Consider the following 21901-nt stretch of genomic DNA (forward strand, 5'->3'; position numbering starts at 1 on the left):
TATTTTTCTGTCCATGGACAACTCTACATTTTCATTCTTAGCAAAACAAATATCATAGTTTCAATGTCTTTCTTCAAAAAAAATCATGTTTAAAATCAAGCAGTTCGAGTTTCTCCATGTGAAATCACTTTTTGTAAATACATTTGGCCCTTTGTATCTGAGGCTTCTGCATCCATGAGATCCGCATCTGCGGGTTCAACCAACCCCAGAGGAGAAACACAGTGTCGAAGGGTTGGAACCCACAGATATGGAGGGCCAAATTTTCCTATCTGTGGGTTCCGAAGAACTCACTACGGATGTGAACATCCATGGATTTTAGTGTCAGTGGAGTTAGGAGGATGTCCTGAAACTAACCCCTTGTGGAGACCAAGGGATTACTACAGAGAAGTGCATCATTTTAGGATTCTTGCTTGATTCGTGTTGGTTTATCCCTGTTGCTTCCACCTGCCTCTATATCATTCCTTTATTCAACAAGCATTCAAAAGATCCTTTCTGTGTGCAGTCAACTATTCTAGATTATATGAATACAAAGTAGACTCAAACAGGATTCTGTTTTCTGAAGATGGGATCGTCTGTCTCAATTGAGACACAAGGATAGCACCAATGCCCGGAAAGCTTGAAAAGGATAGTGGGGTTTTTGGTCCCAAAGGGTTCTATCCCCTAGACTTTGAATGCTATGAACGATCCACCAAAATGTCCAAATATCCAGGAAGTGTTTCATAAGAGAAATACAACACACATGGAAGAAAAACACATCTAATATGTATCACTGAGCACAAAGATATGCCTCAAAAGTAGGCTGAAGAAGGCTACCTTAGTCTTGGAGAGTCCCACCATAATCTCCCTTATGTCCCCTGCAACATGGCACCTGGCTGAGATCCAATGATAAAGGATTCTTTGATTTCTGGTTCTGGAAGTATGGTAAATTAGATAGCATGAATGGCCTCCTGGCACAGATAACGAAAAGCCAAATATAATTTAATGAAGATTCCTTTAAATATGTGAAATATGAGTTCTAAAATGTAAACTCAGCAGGTGCCAGAAATAAAGACAGTGGGATAGTATATTAAGCAGACTAGTAGAACATAACTAAATTGTCAGCATAGAATTTCAAATATCAATAATCACTTGATACTAGGTTTGAAATTCAGACATTTCGAGACCAAGATTCTGATTGTTTATCATTCATAGGCATCACTGAAGAAGGGTTACCTCAGGAATAAACATTTAAACCCCAAAGAAAGTAGAAAGATGCAAAAGAGAATTTAAAATCATGCAGACAAAATCATCCATAAAAGTATAATAATGGAAAGAAGAAAACAGGTATCAAGGCTTATGATAAAGCTATAGTGACTGAAGCATAGTGCTACTCATGGACAGTTACACAAGTAGACCACTGGAATAGAACCAGGAGCTCAGGGACAAAGTGCACACACCCATACACACGGGAGCTCAGTACAGCACAACGAAAGCTGAGCTGGGATGCCAGATAAGGAAAGGGACAAGAGACTTGTTAATAAGAGGTGCCAGAACCACAGGGAGAAAAAGATACAGAAAAGATAAAATTAGATCCCTACCTCACACTATTGGCAAAAATATATTGCATATGATGTATTTTAAATGTAAAATCAAAACTAAATATTTCAGGAAAAAATAAGAGAAATATTTTTAACATTGAATTTAATAAACTATCTTAAATTATAATAAAAGATACTACAAGAAATGATTGATTCATTTGTCTTCATTTTTAAAACTACATAAAATATAAGTTCAAAAGACAAATTTAAACAAAAGCCTATATAATCACTAAAGAATTTGCACCCATGATATCTTAAAAATATCTTCAAGTAAAAAAAAATATATGTAAGCCTTAAACATCAGTAGGTATATGAAAGAAAATACATTGACGAGTCTAAATTAAGGGAAAGTGACGATGTGATTTAGTGGAAAGAACACAGGCTTTGGGGTCAGGCTGACTTGGAATTAACACCACATTAACAGTGTCTCCGAACTGTGATGGAATGGAGCTTCTAAGCCTGAATGACTTTATCAGACAAAATGGGGACCACAGTACTTCATCAGATTGTTTGGAGGGAAATTATGACCATTATGATATTTTATTCATTTAGCAAACACTTTCATAATAGTTACTATGTACCAGGGCCATAAGTCCTGCTATTGTTTTCTATTTTAGAGACAAAGAAACCAAGGCAGAGGGAGTCTAAGGAATTTATCCAAGTTCATACAATTAGTAAATGGCATGTCTCAAATTCAAACCCAGAGTGTTGACTCGGACCTCGGAGCATGTGCCCCTAACATACTCTCAATATGTGTGTGCGTGTGTGCACATATATGTACATACACACACACACCTATGTATCTATGTATGCACTATCAAGATTAGTGCAGGTTTGTAGTTTATAATTTTTTTTAATTATAAGGTTTTGGAGATTTCCTCTATGAAAATGCTATGCATTTTTGATTTGCAAAATGGCTTTTTGAAGTCATTTGGGGGTTTTGCTCTGGCAGTCTAAAATGTTCCTCTTAAAAAATATATACACAGTTGTCTCAAAAAATATTGTTATCAAATTAGAATCAATAAGAGTTTAGTCTAAAAGATCAGATTTTATTTTTCTTAAAAAAGAGAAGTTGGCAATTTACCTTAGTAGTTTAGTGGAAAAAAAATTCCCCTTTTCTTTATTAAAAGCAGAAAGCATACTTTTGAGGGATTTTTTTCCAGCTTTCTAAATGAGCTTGTGTGGACAAAAATCCTCGGAGTACAGACAGTACATATACAAGGCGATTAGCCATAGAGTAGAGGTGTTTTTCAGCCCTCTCCTCCCCATCCCAAGGGTCCAGTCTGCTCTCTGGTCTTCACCTCCAGGTCATAAATGTCTTAGTGGTACCTGACTTCCTTTCCCTCCCTACCTCCTGCAACCTGGGAAATAATTTGGAGTCTTTGTTCAAACTTTAAATACAACCTTTACATCAATTGTTAAAGCTCGTAGATATTTGACTTGTAATAGCATTAACTGTGATTTGTAGGATGAATGTCTTTTTTTTTTTTTTTTTGCCTTGTCAAAAAAATTTAGGCAATTTTGAGCTGATGGAGCCTAAATATAGAGATCTACTCTTGACTCTGAGACAAGACTGAAACATAGTTTGTTCGGGGGTGTGTGTGTGTGTGTGTGTGTGTGTGTGTGTGTGTGTGTGTGTAGGGAAGTGGAGAGGATGTCTTAGAAGGCATAGAACATATCTGGGCCAGCACCTTCTCCTGCTGTAAACATGATCCCTCTCCTTTGCTCCCAAGATGCCTGGATGCTAGGGATGTGGTGTCCATGCCTGTGAGGTCACATATCTCCTGTGTGCCCCTGTCCTGTCAGCATCAGGGCCAGGCTCTGGTCCCCAGGCAGCCTTGGAAGGAGCAGTGCCCGGCGAGGACGTTCCCACAGCAAGGCCTCTCCTCTGCAGATAAGACGGGAGGGGCAGGGTGGGGGCCGCGGACGCCCAGGCTTGCTAGAGACGCTGGGGAGCCACAAAGTAAGAAGACAAATCAGATCTCTGACTATTTATACTCTTTCTGTGAACAGCTTTCATTCTTCCTAATTACCTTGCAGCACCATAATGAGCATATATGCTGCGCCGTCCAACGTGTCAGGTTAACAGTGTGGGGTGTTCTTTCTGCCTACAGTGTAAGCAGGACATGGATGATTGTTTTCTGTCATTTCCCACCCTCTCTCCCTCATGTGTGAGCAAGCAGAGGTAAAAAATGGGATATAGCACAGTTGTTAAGAACGTGCATTCTGAGTCAGAAAGGCCTGCGCTTGCATTCTACTCTACGTCTTAGTGTGTGACATTAGAAAGTTATTTAACCTACCTTAGTTTTCTCATCTGCAAAACAAGGATAATAGTAAGTACCTCAAAACATTGTTGGGAGAATTAATAGAGACAATGCATGCTAAGTGCCTGGTGCATACGAAGTACCCAATAATAATAGATACTATCAGTAGCAATCATAAGAACTCCTTTTGCAGGATTATATGAAACAGTCAAAGAAACGATTCCCTATTTAGCGATAGATCTTAAAATGGAATGTGATTAAACTATAAACTCATTTAAACCACTATGTGATTAAAGAAAGGACTGGCCAGAATTGGAGGATCAAAAATAAGGAAATATACTGAATTCCTAAAATTTAAATTTAGTGATTTGGTTAAAGTTACCTAGAGAAGTGACTCACAATGGAGGAGAAGTTTTATCCATGCAAAGACAGAACTGATTCTTAATTTAAGGCAGTTTTAGCATTATGATCAGTACTAATTCATGTTTTCTGGGCAATTGATATTTGTTGTAACTTATGCCTTTTTTTTCTAACCCCATAAAAGATGAGGTTTCTAAATAAAGAAATGCTCATAGGGAGGGAAACAATCAAGAAAACCAAGGGTTAGAATATAAATTGCCAATGGAATAAACCAGTTACTTGCATTCACAGATACAGTGTCCTACAGTTAGAGAGAATCCATTATTCATGGGTTAATTTATTGGAACAAAGTTTTGGCACTGCAATTTTCCCTCATAACTGCCCATATGAACCATTGGGCCATTTTTCCTTCCTAAAAATCAGGATGCAAAAAGGAAGACATGGAAGGGACAGGTAAAGGTGAAGCGGATGTTCATCTAACATTTTTGTTTTAAAAGTAGAAAGAACAGAGATTTCTGTAGCTTGTTTGAAAAGCTAAAACTTTCAGCTCTCTGCCAACAACCACAGCTGAAACTGACAAGGCCTGACATCTCCTCTGCTTTTCCTACTCCCATTTTCTATGAAAATACTGTAGACACTGGATCAGGAAAGACAGTGGAGGCTTAAAATAATCACTCTTTCAATTTGCCCCCTGTTAGTTTCCATAGGAAACAAAAGTGGGAACTGTAGCCGGCAGCAAGCAACTGTCTTGTTAGAACCCTTCCTTGTCGATTCAGCTGTGGCTGTTGGCTGAAATCTGAAAGTGGCATTTTTCAAAAGGCCCTTTGGCTTCTGAATCTATGGAGTTTTCACTTTGGAAAGCAATAAAAACGAATGGAAAAAAAAAGTGAAAATTACTTCCAACACCAAGTTTTCATATACCTTAGGATACTATTTTTCATGCAAAGAACTTTTCATTTCTCTACCTAGTAGTTTATGTATGAGAGCTGAAACCCATTTTATACAAGCGAAAAGATACATCAGAAAAATGAAACTGCATCTTTGGAAGGTTAAATCCTGGGTCTTGGATGTGTGCTACCTTAACTGCAAACCTTATCGTGTGAAATTGCTTACATAAACATTCCATTTAGGAAGGGAGCTCAGTTTCCATTGGAACACTATCCTAGCTTCCTTCATATTTTACAAACACATTCCAAGTTGCTGGACAGGCTTCCACAGAAGAAAGGTAGGGAGAATTCACAGAAAACACAGCCAGCTACAGAATTTAAAATTGTTTTTAAAAATATATTTAGGAAAGAATATGATTCAAAACTTTATAATGAAACAAGACTCAAGTACTAATTCTTTACACAAGTTTAAAAATAAAGACGCCTCAAAATCATCCTGTGGGGTGATGCTTTCACCGAGGAGAAAGCATTATACAAGCATGCATCATTATAAATTTTAGTAAAGTGCAGTAGTAATTCCATCTTAGATAAAAAGTATTATCAAAAATCTGTGAGGTTTGAAAATATCACGCAAAGGTAACTCTAGCTGATATGTCAGGGCTTCTCTGCTGTTGTCATCAATCTATAATATGTTCCTTTAAGAGGAGGCAACCCCACTTTATTGGAAGAAGAAGGGTGGAAAAAATATAAGGTGGAAGAGATTTACTATACATATTTACCCAATTTAAGTGGAGAGTAATCCCTCAGATACCTGCTTAAACCAAAGAGTAAGCTATCAAATACCCTCAAGCATGCTATCTAATATATCTGTGAAAACCTATGCACTTTCACTTTCTTTTTGATTTTTCACCTGCAACATCAATAAGAACCAAAGCAAAAGGATGTAGCTCTGATTATTTTTTAAACTCTGACATCAAAGCGCATTATAGTTTTCACATTTAAAATGTGCTTTTTTTTTTTTTTTTTTTTTTACTTTTGAATATTTAATACCTAAAAATAGTGCTCTTTAACTCACTTCCTACTCCCATCACCTGGGGGCATTAGTGTTCACATATCTTGCCTTTTCTTTCCTTTTTTAATCAAAGAAGAGGCCATTTTTCATACACATTTGTATATTTCTCTGTTTTAGGGAATTTTTTTTAAAAAATAGTCAAGGCTTGAGGTTGGAGCAGAACTGAATATCAAGATTGGCATGTGAGAGAGGTCTTGCAAATTGGAAGTTGCAGATTTAAAAGGAACAGATAATGCTGAAGGAAAATTACTCTGCTTAAATACATCAGGAGTCTGGTGTTTCTTTCAGGGAGTTGCTGAACAGTGTGTGTATCGGTAGGATTGTGATAATGGGAACACTGTTCAGCTTGCCTACTCTTCCTTCATAACTCATTAATGCCTTTGCCATGGGTTCTTTATGGGGCATCCATTAGAAGTGTACACTAATAATAGTTTAATCCCACTACACCCAATTATATATCCCCCTTAACCAATGTCCACCTCCCTTTCTCTCTCTTCCTCTGAATTATGTCTAATAAAATAGAATATGCTAGCAAAGAGGATTAAAAAGACAACAAACCTCTCCTTTCCCAACATTAAAAATTACAAATAGTAACCATAATGCAACAAAAATAGCCAGAGAGTGGGCAGAAGTGGATAATGATGAGCAGAGGGGAGCACCCGCCCATCACCCCACCTCCTATCATTAATAACACCACACCTGACAAAAGAAAAGATAATGCCTGCTGGAACAAAACTACATAAACACCCAATATTTTATTAAACAACCCATTTTAGAACTTAAATCATTAAACTGCATCTCCATGGGCTCTTCAGAAGGACTGTCTGAGAAAAATAATGGATTGTCTGTAAACTTTTATGTTAGCTATTGCCTCTAGAGTTGTGCTTTTTAATTATTAAAATGTAGTATTAATGAAACATGCAATCGTGCAAAGAAAACTACTTTTATCATTGCACATGAAAGGCAAAAATTTAATATACAGAGTATACTGTATACACATTACAAATGTATTTGCATCCACCTTCCAAATAGCAAGCACCCCAAACTTCCCCCTCCCCTCCTTTACAGCTGCTCAATCTGCAAGAATGTGCAGAAGTAATTTATCTGAAATGGCCACTATTGTTCTTGATTCTGATTTGATTCCAAAAAAGCCAAATAATAGAAACCATTTTGAACATCTATTTTGTGCACCTGTTGTGCTGCATTATGCTACTCTGCCATTTCCATTTACGTCACATCTCTTGACATGCCTTTCATGCACCGTGCTGCTTTGCTCAACAAAAAATCCAGGATGCTAGAAACCCATGCCATTCTTATTTTATTAACAAAATGGCAATGGCAAATGCTATTGGATGACGGCTTTGGATGCAAACAGGAGTACATCAACTTAACTCCTAGCCAGGGTGAATTTCACTCATGTTAAGTAGATTTAAAACAACTGAACAGCCTGAGGGGACTCCATAAAAGTATAAGATGTTAATATTGTTAATGATTCTGTTACGTGGGCAAAACGGTAAGACTTTGGTAGTTTCATACTTTTCTTGTTGCTTTTGGTCCTAGGATCCAATGTGAGTTGAGAAACTGACTAGTTTCTTTTACTCCACTGTATGTGTGGCCTGGTTTCTTTGGGGATCCTGCAATTGCTATTATTTAACTGTGGACCCTCACCTTAATTTTTATGTCAATATTATAACTGTGGCACTTTCAAATATTGCCTTCTAGTTTCTTAGCTTCTCTGTGTAATGACAGCACAATTACAGTGACACCACAGACTTACAGTGACCAAAAAGTTTTAGTTGTGAGACTTTATCTGCAAGTGGACCTTAAGCTTTGCATAGCATCACAGACACACAGATTTTGAAGCAATAAAATACCCAAGCCTCCTTTGCTGTCTGTCAGGTCCATTATCAAGCACCTTTCAAACTGTGCAGATACTGTCAATGCTCAGGTGTGTACAGACACGTTTACTCTATCAAATGACCATAATGACAAGATTTTCCAACCCTGAGATGTTATGGTACCTCTTTAAGGTATCAAGAAATCTGGTAGGCTTCTTCAGTGGCATTAATGAATCACATAACGTGGCTCTTTTAAAAAAATCTGACAATGATGAAAACTATCTGACTCACAGAATCTTAGCATGAGAAGGGACCTGTGAGGTCAAATCTGGCTCTGTCCTAACGTGGGGATCAATCCCTTCTTCAACATCCTTGACAGATGTTCTTCCAGGTTCTGTCTGAACTTTCCATTGAAGGGCAAACCCCTGCTTAACAAAGCAATCTGCTCTATTTGTAAACAGCCCTAATTGGTAGGTAGTTTTCCTTTACTTTGAGCTTGAAATCTGGTCCTTGAAGCAGAACTGACTAACATGCAGAAAAGGTGATGCTGCCCATGACTGGCTTCATGGGTGTGGGACCTGTGCAGTCACACAGGGCCCCATGCTGGGTTTAATGCTTTAGCACGACTGTCTTGAAACTCTTCATCATTGTTGAACAAGGGGCCCCACATTCCCATTTTGCGCTGGGCCCACAAATTTTGCAGCTGATCCTGACTCCAACTACGATTTAAGATGGGGGACTGCTAATGCTCTTTCAGGAGCGCTGATGTTATTTTTTTTGGTCACATGTATATCCTGTCAGCAAAATTACATAATCTTTTTTGCACGTATTTGCAAAGCAGTTTTTAACTAGTGAATTTTATCCACTCTTGTGTGCTTCCTCCCTTGCATCTGCCTTCATCCATTTCATTGACTGTGGTGCCAGGGTGGGGCAGGAATACAAAACTTGACTAAACCGTAGTCTCTGACGTTTAGTATTATTAAGCTTCTCCTTGCCTCACTTTTGAGATGCTGACTCAAATCCTCCCTTGTTAACCAAAAGTAGAAGGACATATTTTGACTAAGTTAATCAGAGGATAAGCTAAGAAATAGCATGGAGTCAAAACACTTTGTTTGAATGCTGATTCATGCTACTTACTGGTTCTGTGACTTTGGAAATGACACTTAGCTTGAGTACCTCCCTTTCCTCATCTGTAAAGGACAGACAGCCACACCCGGCCTGCCTATGACAGAGGGTCTCCTCTCAATTTGAATGAGAGGACTACAATGTGGAGTAAGCTGAGGCTTTGCTGACCTTTGATGTAGGGTTTCTCAGGGATCAGCCTAGAGGCCAGCACATTTCAAAGGCCACAGAGACACACCTTGGAGTGAACTCTTATCAGTTGGAGATGCTCACAGTGAATGCCGGTCTTGTCTTACTTCTTTGTTTTGCCAGCTGCTATTCAGATACTGCATATTACCTCGCAAGCAAATGGAAGCCGTTCCAGGAAGACTTCAAGGAGGAGCAAAGCTACTAGAACCTTTGTAGATACTAAGACCCACGCATGGGTTTGTGAGTGAGTCCTTTAAAGCTTTAACAGATGTTGGTAAAAGGGTCCAACAGAGAGAAAGCGCAATTCATGCCAACTGCAGCCAGGGCTGTTTGTGGTGTATCTAAGCGGGGGTGGAGCATACATGAGTCACACGGAGAAGTTAGAATTCCAAGAGATCGCTGGAACATAAAGGATGTCCTGAAAAATAAACTCTAAACACTCTACCTGTCAACAAAACAATCAGTATGGGGGTATCTCTAATTTCCACTCCCAAAGATGACATCAAAATTTTTATGGGGCATGAATATTCTGTTCCCATTTGAAGGCCTACTTCAGCAAGTATGATGGAAAATACATTAAGTGGTAATGATTTTCAAAATATATTTTTAAGAACAAGTTTATTATGAAATGTGAACTGTATTGAAGCATAGCTTCAACTTAACTTTTCTTTTACCAGTCGGTTAAATAAAACTAAGCTATAATTAAATCAACTTATTTTTTGTTAATAAAAATTGAACATTTCTTAAAAGATAAAAATAACATCCATGTGCTTTGAAATTGAAATTATGTTTACATATAAACTAATATCATCTTAAAAAGTAAATTACAATGTTCAGATCTAGGAAAAAAATTATCTCCTTGATTGAACATAAGAAGTAAGCATTTGGAAGTGTTAATACTGGATATATCCATTGTGAAGGTAAATTTGAGTGACTGAAATATTTCCAGGAGTGTTGCTTTTTCTGCAGTGAGGCTAGTTGGTTTTGTTTCAGATAAATAACATTACTTAGATTCCGTATTTTGACTTTAAGATTCCCTAACTGATGATCTTGGAATTTCTCAGAATGTGAGCACACACTCATTGTTTAGGAGGCTGGAATCTTGACCAAAAGCAATTACTTTTTTTTTTTTTTTTTTGCGACAGAGTCTAGCTCTGTAGCCCAGGCTGAAATGCAGTGGCGCTATCTCGGCTCACTGCAAGCTCCGCCTCCCGGGTTCAGGCCATTCTCCTGCCTCAGCCTACCACCACACCTGGCTAATTTTTTGTATTTTCAGTAGAGACGGGGTTTCACCGTGTTAGCCAGGATGTTCTCGATCTCCTGACCTCGTGATCCACCCGCCTCAGCCTCCCAAAGTGCTGGGATTACAAGCAATCACTTTTATGAAAGCAAACCACTTGCTTTCTTATTTTGAAAAATTTAGCTTGTCAACTAGGCACCTCTTCTGTCAGCTTGGCCAAGAATGGAGAACAGATGTGGATGTGGTGTTTTTGCACTTCCTCTCCAGTTTGGTCTCTCTTTGGCTTATGATGTGGAAACTGCTGCGAGCCTTGGCACACTCAGAGGGTAGTGCAGTCACAGCGCCGCTTTCTGGAGGTTGGCCGCAGCCTCGTGGTCAGGACACGTTGTCAACTGCTGGGCACCTTGATCTCAGAGCAGAGGTAACAGTTGATCTCAAAACATCATTTCTGATAAATAACCACCAATGTGGGGCTTGTTTTAAACAACACGTTTAAGCAATAGGTTGAATGTGGCCAGGCGCGGTGGCTCACGCCTGTAATTCCAGCACTCTGGGAGGCTGAGGTGGGTGGATCATGCTGAGGTCAGGAGTTCAAGACCAGCCTGGCCGAGATGGCAAAACCCCATGTCTACTAAAAATTACAAAAATTAGCCAGGCGTGGTGGCACGCACCTGTAATCCCAGCTATCTGGGAGGCTGAGGCAGGAGAATTGCTTGAACCCGGGAGGTGGAGGCTGCACGGAGCTGAGATCGCACCACTGTACTCCAGCCTGGGCAACAAGAATGAGAGTTCATCTCAAAAAAAAAAAAAAAAGGTAATAGTTTGCATGTAAGTGAACTCTGAAACATATATTTCCTTGTGTATAACCACAAGTTTCTGAGGAAATTTTCCCCCCAAAGGGAAAAAAAAGATTTTTTTTTTTCTGGAAAATATTCGTTTCATGTGTGAAACTAGTTGGTAGGAGTTAGGTATTTTTATTGACTGACTTAGCTTGCCGAAATGTGTAATCAAGAAAAAACATTAAACTCATACAAACAGAAAGAATTCATTGTGGAGAGGAAATGGGAAACCAGAATGGCCCACGGAACATGTAAGATACAATTGTAATCTCTTCTCTTAACTCTCCTGCTTCATGCACACACACTTGTCAAAGGAGAAATTGAAGCCCTGCATTATGCTTATCTCTTCTTGCCCCAAATTACTTTCTCTGTAGACTAAGGATTACTTCTGTAACCATTGGCTACTAGGCAGGTAGAGCAGAGGTGAAGGAAGAAGGGGCCTGTTGGCATTCGGCCTCACAGAGAAGACCATTTTACTTAATAGATACTTTCAGGGCACAAGCTGTCTCTGCCCTCAGCTTGATGTTTCGACTCTCCGGTATCACCTCAAGATATGAGAGGCTATGGGGTGCTGCGTGTCTGATTTTCATCACTCACGTCTCTGGCTCCTCCCATCCCCTCAGATCAACAATTTATATACAGGTGTGCCTTAGCTCATGTCATACTTTTTCTGGCTTTCTTTTGAAGCTAGATATTCTTATTTAACCCAGAATAATAAAGCATTCTGAAAAGAAACTATCTAATACCATGTGGATCTAATATTCTTTCCCACTTTGTTATTACTGACAGAAGGCCTATCGAAGAGCACAAAATAATATTTCATTAAAATGAGAGGATATAACTGCATCTGCTCTAACATCATAATTTTCAGACATGTTCCCATTAAATTCAAGACCCTTTTCTGAAGTTGACTTGCAGGTATTGAGATGGGCTCCCTGGGGAACAAAGGGAAATGCCTACTCTTGAAGCAACCACTGATATTAACCTTTGTAGGCCTCCGGAACATAGCAGAGTTTGTATCAATTGCTAATCAGACCTGTTTTCTCTCAATTCCAAACTCTCTTTTTCATCTCCTGTTCCCTCTATACCTTTGTCTTTAAGGAATGAGAAAACATATACACCCACAAATATCCTGATAGGCATCTTATTACAAAGTCACTTGGTAGCCACTCTAATTTTTACTTTACTGAAAGTCAGAGTGCCACATGACAAGAAATACTGTTTTTTGTTAAGACTCAGAAATATGTCAGTTTTTCAGGTGGAAAACGTATCTTGGGAACATGTTTGTTGCCAACATAACTGCCTCGTTGGGGTTCCTATCGAAGTGTTTGGAAGGCTGCTCCTGATGAAAAGCAGAGGAAATATTTTTAAACCCTTCCGTTCATCACCTGGGCGAAGCCTGATCTGTGTGGGACAGGCCCGAGTGGCTTTGCTTCTCCTCTCTCCCCAGGCCGCACGGAAGCTTGAGCCTGTAAAGGCAACCAAGGTGAACTCACTCATTCCACACAACGGGGTGGCTCTTTCACCACAGGGTGTTCTTGATAGTGCTCTGTCCACTCTAATTTTAAACATCTAAGCAATGGGAGTCCCACCACTTCCCTTGGAAGATTACCCTACAGTCTAATAGACCTCAACATCAAGAAGATTTTCAATTGGTAATTGGTAATCAACCTAAATTTCCCTTTTCTTAATTTCATCCCATTACTCTAAACCCTATCCCCTTGTTCCACCTAGTTCCTCACCTTCATTAGTGTTTACACTCTCCAAATACTAATAGATAGCCGGTAAGAAAAAAACACTTTCAGTCATCATTTAGCTGGCCCATAAATAGTTACTGCTTCTTTGAAAAATATGTCAGTTCCAAAATATATTGTTTTCCTTTAAAACCTTCTTTAATATTGAAAGATTCAAGGATTTTTTTTTTAATAAGCATAAAGAGTCTGGAAGTGAAACGCACAGCAGTCTGTAATGGACTAGAGGGGATTAAATGCATCCTTAATGTGGGCGGGTGATAATGGTACAGCTACATTCACCTTCTTTTGCCCTTTGCACAGACACAGAACAAACCATTGAAACAATGGGATGAAGCCTTCTCCCCTACAGTAGTCTATTTCTATATTCATTCTTCTATTTTACCTATCTACATATATATGTATGTATGATAGTACTAACAATTTGTATTACTCTATGATTACATAAAACATTACAAGGTGGACTTTCAAGTGAGGACCAAGCCTTGTTTTATGCCTTATTCATCACACTACCTATTCTTTTTCAATTACCAATTGGGGTTCCTATCGAAGTGTTGGAAGGCTGCTCTGGATGAAAAGCAGAAGAAATATTTTTAAACCTTCTCCTCATCACTTGAGCAACACCTGATCTGTGTGGGGCAGGCCGGGTGGCTTTTCTTTTCCTCTCTCCCCAGGAGAGAAATTTGATTTAATAGCACTGTCTAAAGACCATGTTTTAGTAGCGAAACTTCAAAATAATTTATGTTTTAAAAATTGAGGTTTCTCTTCATTTTCCTTGAGTATCCCAAAACTCTCGCCTTGGTCTCTATGTAGGAAATAATTAGATCCTGATTGTGTCTAGATCCCTATAGTAGTGGCTTGGTTCTGCCTTTATTCTTCAATGTTATGATACTACTTGATTCTTTTGAGTTTATCTTGAATTCTAAGTTAGTTTTCTGCTTACAGCCAATCTGATACATGTTTTACATGAATAAACATACCAACAGAATAGAAGAAACATTGCATAACTTTTGGAAAGTTACTCTATGGACAATACCCTAGAACACTTAATTCTGTAAGAAGACATCCTTGTGTTATAAACTATTGGCATTCCTGAAGGCATTTATGTGCCTTTCTAGAAAATGTCTGGTTGAAATAGTGAACATTTACAACCATTACCAAATTCAACAACACTTCAGTTTTAGTATGTGGGCACAAGTCCAAGACTAAGTGAGCATTCACCATCTCTATTCTTCCTTCCTTAGGCTACACAGTGGAAGTTCTCAAATGTTATACTGATTTGTGAGAATTTTTCTCACACGTTCGTAGGTAGCATAGAATACGCTTAAGTTGAAAACAACAGAAGTGAACTCTCACAAACTTAAGCAGAAGGGAGGATACTGACTGAGATATTGACTGAGGATATTGACTGTGGCATTTCAAGGAACTCAACATGAGTTGACCAACCAGGCTGTGGAAGGCGAAGAAAGGCAGCTGGCTTCTAGGTCTTCTGGAATAAGAAATAAAATTCATGTGTCTTCTGCTGTGCTGATGTGAATGCACTCAGTTTCAACAAGCCCCTGCAAGTGGCCTTCTATGTTTCAAATTTTAAATTTCTCAGAGAGAGAAACTGGTTCTGTTTGGGCCCCTGTTGAGCATGGTCCATGAACTAGGCCAGGGATTTAGACTTGAGATATTGGCAGTACTACTGGGACCAGCTTTTGTGCATCAAATATCCCTTCAAGAAATAGAGACATAGCTGTGAGAAATCCATACACTGCAGGCATCTTATCCTCTGGAGTTAGAGTTATATTGCATGGTAGGTACTGAAGAAGATTAGTGTGACTTATTGCAACCAATACTTGTTTGATGCTCAGACTGGCATATGAAGTTTCTAACATTTCCTTGGATCACTGATGGCAGACATTTAAGTGAAAATCTAGGATCTTTTAAGTGTAGCTGGGTTACAGAATTTCTATCACAATACCTCTTGTATATAAAATAAAAATAAAATTTATTTTCTTTATATTGGTTGCAGCTTATCTAGGCTCCTTCCCAAGCCCTCAATCAGTAGTGAATGAGGTAGAGAAGAGAAATTAATTAAATGTCCCATCAAGTTTGGAGCTGTCAGGCCTGATAATTTAAGCTGTCTTTCTCAGTTGGTGTTCATTCTTCCATTTGGATAAAATGCCCAAACTCTTATGTATTCACCCCCCTGCTTCTTCCCCTAAGATGATGTCCTGGTGTGTGAGGAAAGGTGAATGCAATTAATGGATCCTACTGGCTATGAGAGTAAGTAGGACTTCTCGGATTCATGTGGAGCCCTTGCATTATCTTCTGACACTCCCGTTGCTGAATCCACTTCCTATCTGATCTCTAGAAGCCTGCTTGCATTCCTGGCCGCAGTCTGGAGCTGGTGAGCTCATGGTCCTTTACTTTGGCTTGCATAGAGTGATAGGGAAAGAGTATGCAACTCCTCCTGTGGCCGTGGTCTTGGCTCAGGTCTCTTTGTCTGTAGAATTCTGAGTCCCCGCCATGAGTTCAATCCAGCTCACTGGCCAGTGGTCCATCCCCAGTGGCTGCTGTGGCGCTGTCTTATCCTGACAGCAGCACCCATGCCTCAGCTAACCAAGAGTAGCCAACGAAGCTTAACCAGAGGGCTTCTCTCTGCCTAAATATGTGACAAGGACAATGGCCATTTTGATGTGGGCTTTGTAAGAAAGGTTGGGTTAATTCTTACATGTTTTGAGGACAAGCACTTATGAAGACTATCTAGGCTATCAGCTTTTTCCAGGCTTTAAGATTTGCTGGACATGTCCATGAGATGAAATACTGAGGTCTAAGATTATTTCCATGTGTGGACAAGACACACTTTACAGAATTTCTCTGATGAGATGATACAACTTGTGATCTGATAGGTCAAGTAGAAGTCTTCTCTCCAACAGTAAAATTAGATTTGAAATTGTTCAGTGACTAATCTCACCCCAATATCTGCCCTAATCTGGTGAACTATGGGGATTTCCCAAGGCTTCCTAATCCTAAACGGAAAATCTGAGTGTTTGATGTTCTTGATGTACTCTCTGGATCTCAGAAGTCATCTATTATTACCACACACATCTTAATAGCAGGGAGTTTTTCTCTAACTAAAACTGGTACAATAAATGATCTTTCTATCAAATATAACTATTTGTATTAAAACAACATACGCAGTTGTACTCCAAGTCTAGCATCGTGCTTTGAGAAGTAACTCGAAGATGTTTTGTCAGTAATACCTCACCCAAACTCAGTAGCTGGATTCTGACTAGCATTCTCTTTATTGTTTTCTATTTTAACTACCTTGCCTACAGAAGTCAAAAATGAATTTTCCACATAACTGACTTTTTAAAATGCTGCTTCTGTTTAGTCTTTCCTTATGGTATGTGTTCTTTGTAATCAGAAAGTAGTTACAGAGTATAAATAAACAAATAAATGTAAATACATAGAGTTCTTTTTTTTTTTTCCATACTGACCTTTCCAGAGAATGTTATGATTCTCTTTCCTCTGCCACTCATGACTCTTCCGTGGCTGGATCTGACCTGCTTAGAACTCATAAATCCTTAACATTTGGGGGGGTCTATTCAGCCCAGTTTGCCTGCGTCATGTAAGTTATTTCCTTTGAAAAACGCACATACATTTTTACTGGGTCCACAGGCCTGGGGAGTTTATATGGGCCTAAAAGTGAGAACTGGTGTCTCTCAAATCTCTTTCCTCCCTTCATGAGTACTAAGAGCTAGGTGATGTGGAGCCAGGCTCCTGCTGGTACAAGCGCCTCCCGCTCTTCTATGTGCTCCAACAGCAATATTCACACGCTCGTTCATTCCCTCCACAGAGAATACTTGAGCACCCTCACTATTTCCAAGACAGGGTAGGGTAGAAGGGTGGATAGAAAACTGAATTCTCTGTCTCTCGCCACAATTTACATTTCACTCCAGCTAGTGTTGTTTCTCTTACTTGCAGAGGGGTTCAGCTAATGAAATACGTAAGATCAGATTATGGTCATCACAATATTAGCAAACAAAAGGCATAGAAACTAAACTCACATGCCAGGAGTCACCATGACAGTCTTTATCTTCAATATTTCTATCAGGTTATTATGTGTCGTGCTTGCAGATGCATTGAGCTATCATGTGTTTGGAACATATGGACTGAAACTTGGAAGACGACCTGCATTAGGCATAACAGACACCAAAAGCAGAGATATACAGACCTATGCTAAGGCATTGTGGAGTCCATCTTCCCAAATCACATGATAGCTTAAATTGTACTATAATAATTTGCCTCCTATAGATGGAGTTCAAGAGGAACCCATCAATTAATAAAAATATTATATCACTTAATATAAACCTTTGGTGTATATTACATGTATGATATGATAAATCAAACTATACATGGTATTACATGTATGATATGATAAATCAAACTATAGTTTAGAACTTTGCTAGCTATATTTGTTGATATATTTATTGATTTTAATCTTCAAGATAAGCTTTGTGACTGTTTAACAGCATCATTGGTTCAGTCTCTGTATATGAATATGTTAGATGTATTAGATCTATGTGTATATATTTATACACATATACACACACATACTGTAAGCATATACGCCTATACCTTTTTTATTGATAAATAAATCTTCTTTGAGCACCTTGTGTTCCAAAACTAGTGTTTGCATTTGAATTTTCTTAAAAAGTACTTTATTCTTGCTAAATAATTGTATTTAAGACAGCCGGTGTAGCAGCATAGCAGAATTTACTTCTTAAAACATTCGCTTAGTTACCTAAAGAAGTCCCTAAAATTCCAACACATGGATCCTATAAAAGCACTGACAAATTGCACAAAAAGCAAATTTGGGCTTTTCAATATCATCAATAGCTATGAAACAAGAAAGTGGCCCTGATGGTAAGGCTACAGCAAAAAGACTTACTGTTGGGTGATCCTGGAAATCAGTCTATGGATCCAGACCTGCCAATCATGGCCCACACTGCCATTTTCCTCTTCCTTATGTGAGGCTGTGGCATATTTACCAAATGACATTTCGTGCTGTTTTCACACTATTGTTTCTTCAACGTCTTCTTTAACTAACTTTCATTTTGTTCTTCAATCTGTTGTATGTAATAAGTAGGGAGTCTATCAACAAATTACTAAAGGTCTTGGTGACTCTTATCTCCCAAAGCGCTTAGCTAACAGGTGCAAAATAGTGAACTGAGAGATTTTGTGGTGAAAGGATAATTTATTGTAATAGCAAAGACCTCAGCCATTACATTTCAGAAATGGCATCTGGAAGTACCCCTGGAGCACCACTCCCCTCAAAACTCTGGAATGGCTACAACATTATGGATTGACAAAAGTTAATTTTTGACCCTCTACAAAGTTACATGTTGTGACTTATTTTGTTTTTGTTCTGGATGGGTGGGGTGAGGTCCCTATGAAGCTAATTGGTACTTTTCATCTGCTAATCTATATCCTATGTGGAATTACTTAGGCAGAACCCCAGAGTCAGAGTGAACTTTCCTTTCTGCTCTTCTCTTAAGCAATTTATTTGTCATTTACTCTATCTCCACCTTTACCAGTTTGCTGTAATTTAATTTAGATTAATGATATGCCAATATGTGAGCCAGGGAAAAAACTTCTTTCCTTTATAGCACCCTATGAATCGGTCAAGGGCAATGACAATTTCAAGGAGAAATTTGGGCTTGAAAACTGAGCTCCCACCACTGTCAGTCCCCTGGTGCTTCGCCATCTTATCTAAAGCTTCTTCTGAGAACATCACAGCAGGTTGTCCCTGATTGCTAGTACATTCTCCTAAAGGTGGGATAAGTGTAAGAAGAGCATTTGACACAACCCAGTCTCTCATGAGATGACTCCCAATGAAGGTCATTGTTTAAAGCAGAGCCATATTTAGCAGCTCTTCAGGAAAACACCACAATGCATTTTATAAAACATACTAAGATGGCAAAACAGTTCAGTCCCATTGGAGGAGAGTCTTTATTCTCTATTTCCCCCCTTCTCTAAAATGGGCGATTGCTTTTCTGCCAAAGCGGCTCAAAGGGCCACAGAAGCTAAGGTCCTTCAAAGCTGTTAAATGCATCTTCAAATTTACAATAAAATCAGCATGACAAATCTTCCAGTAAAATCTCTGGAGCGTCACAGCAGCGCCTATACAATTTTCCTTTCAGTCAGTATTTTAGTATTCCACACCTTGAGAAACAGGGAAAGCCAATGTGGGCGAGGAAAGCTAAGCAAAACAAAAACCAAAACAGAAAAAAAAAAAAAAAAAGCCACCACCAACAAAGACAGTGAAAAAAAAAAAAAAAGCAAACAGCCACGCGCGTTATTAAGCATATGCCAAAGTAAACAATCGGTGCGGGTTTGCCACGGCTGTGCCCTGCAGGTAGAAGGCAGGCAGCACGGGAGCAAATGCAAGGGGAAAGAGAAAGAGAAGCAGGAAGTGGAGGAGCCGGGAGCAAGGCGGCCTGATTGTGAGCCGCAAGACACACCATCAGCCATGCAAAACAGGACATACCTTTCTGGCTTGCTGGTTCTGTCGGCTGAGACAAAGCAGTCCCATTCGCAGCGGGAGGCCAAATCAAAATGAAATTTTATTTAGTCTGCACTGTCCCCAGATTGGGTTTCAGAATGACTGCTTTAGGAGATAGCATGGATGTGGCTGATGCATGCTTTGCATATGAAACTGCAGTAGGAAAAGAAATCTACATAATCAAAAAAATCTGTGCTGTGTGTGTGTGTGACAAAAACCCTGGACTCCAGTGATTTTGCTGCCGTGTATGTTTCAAGCAGGCCCTTTCAGGGTTGAAAGACGTTAAAAAAATTTCTTAAAATAATGTTATAAGAAATAACATTTCTTATAATGTTATAAAAATCTATAACAGCCTAGTTTATGAAAATATATGCAATTTCCTGGTTACAACTCTGCCACATTAAAATAATTGTGATTTCTAGTTTATTTAAGAGTGTATCAAAAATCTGTGTGAGAAAACAAATTTAACTTAAAAACAAGTGCAGGCTATTTCTTTTGGAAGGGCGTTGTTCCAACAATTACCATACTCCCTCAACCTTGATAAAATAAATTAAAAGCTTAAGTCTTAAGCAATATGGAAATTAACACTAGGAGCCTCTTTGACTTTTCTCTGGGAAGACACTTAATCATATTTAGACACTATTTTAAAAAATAGGGCAAAAGTCTTTGAAAACACTCTTTAGACGTTGGAAATTATATTTTTGACATTAAGAAAAGGGACTGTAAAGTGTATATAGAACGCATATCATGGAATCTCTAAATAGAGACATGTGTGCTGTATGTGTGTATTGTACACACACACACACCTGCCATGCTCTTAATACAGGGTTATCTCCTGCTTTGGGCAGGAAAAGGAAGTGATATTCAAGGTGCTGTGAAACAAGGGGGCAGAATAGAGCCTGTTGGTAAATATATATTATTTCTCAAAGAAATACTTATCCCAGCTTGGTTTTGATAGATCAGTTCCTTGAGGTTGAGTGCTGCCAATCATTTTCTTTAAAGAGGAAATAAAAAGTAAAAGAAAAAAGAAATAGAAAGAAAAAAAAATACCTGTATAAAACGATAGCAAAAAAAAAAAAAAAAAAAAAAAAAAGGCAAGACAGGCTCTCCCACTGCACGGTGCTCCGAAAAAAACATGGACTCTTGTCATTCTGTTTTATGAAGTATTCCCAAGGATGGGAAGAATATGAAATCTGCCCATTTAAGCTCTGAGGAGGCAGTCTCCAAGCCATGACCCAGAGCAGTGTAAAAACTTCTCACAATAATGAGATACAAATAGCTCAAACAATGTGCTTCCACACACAGCCCCAGCAGAAATCACCAACAGCAGAACCATGTACTGACACCCCTTAGAGAGATAGTCAAGCCTAATTCTGTGATTCAGGTTTCGACATCATTTTCTTAGAAAAGCTTTTCCCCGTTCCAGTTTGGATGGGTGGCCTGTCAATAATAATATTTACAAATGTAAAGGTCTTCTTAAATTGGTAATTTTGCATTAGGTACAATGGCATCATGTTCAGCTGTGTACACCACCAGCATAATTAAAGCATAAAATCCAAAGAGAGCAAATAACATGTGCCTCCTTTATGCTCCAGAACAACCACGTCCAGGTCTCCTTATAACAAGGGCAGTGCCTTGGTTTCTCTGTTGCTTTCAAGTAAGACCCTCTTTTGCCTTATCTTTCCATTATATCATAATTGTTCAGATATTCACTAAGCAGGAGTTTTGCCTGCCTATTATTTTTAGTGACAGGACACCCCTTTTCTGGAAGACGGAAAGATGTGACTTCTTAACAAATTCTCTATCCCCCAAATTCAGTGCACCTGGCTTTCACTTTCTACCTAATAAGCATCCGTGAATATGCAAATGTTCAGTGTCTCAGTAACCTCATTAATTTATTCCTCAGGCAATCATAGAATGTGAAGCGGTCCTGTGCCACTAGTACTGGATATGGTAGGATCAGGGCTACGAGAATCAGCTGAAAGCTCAGGCTGCATATTGAAACACTGTTTCATCTTTATTCCGTCTTTTGGCACTCTAATTCAAACAAAGACTCTTACCTTCCTCGACTTAGCTGACAGCCAAAAGCAAAACCAGAAAAAAAAAAAAAAGAGAGAGAAAGAAAAAAAGAGAAATGCGTAGGGTTAGTAATTAAGATCTTCCCTCCACCACCAAACACAAACCAGAGGTGATCCATGGCTTGAAC

General features: G+C 38.9%; 1 long non-coding RNA gene across 5 annotated transcripts in view; it reads right to left on the reverse strand.

The window, feature by feature from the left end:
- Positions 1 to 19901, reverse strand: part of LOC129143185 (uncharacterized) — a 98263-nt gene extending 78362 nt beyond the window's left edge. For 3 of the 5 annotated variants that reach the window (XR_008546330.1, XR_008546326.1, XR_008546328.1), the window contains exon 1: positions 19681 to 19901. This is a non-coding gene — a long non-coding RNA (uncharacterized LOC129143185). Of the gene's footprint in view, positions 1 to 18081; positions 18260 to 19680 lie in introns of all 5 variants that reach the window. The other 2 variants (XR_008546329.1, XR_008546327.1) reach the window with 2 other exon arrangements.
- Positions 19902 to 21901: the final 2000 nt, after the last annotated feature.

This window comes from Pan troglodytes, chromosome 12, assembly GCF_028858775.2.
Source record: "Pan troglodytes isolate AG18354 chromosome 12, NHGRI_mPanTro3-v2.0_pri, whole genome shotgun sequence".
NCBI classification, from domain to species: domain Eukaryota; kingdom Metazoa; phylum Chordata; class Mammalia; order Primates; family Hominidae; genus Pan; species Pan troglodytes.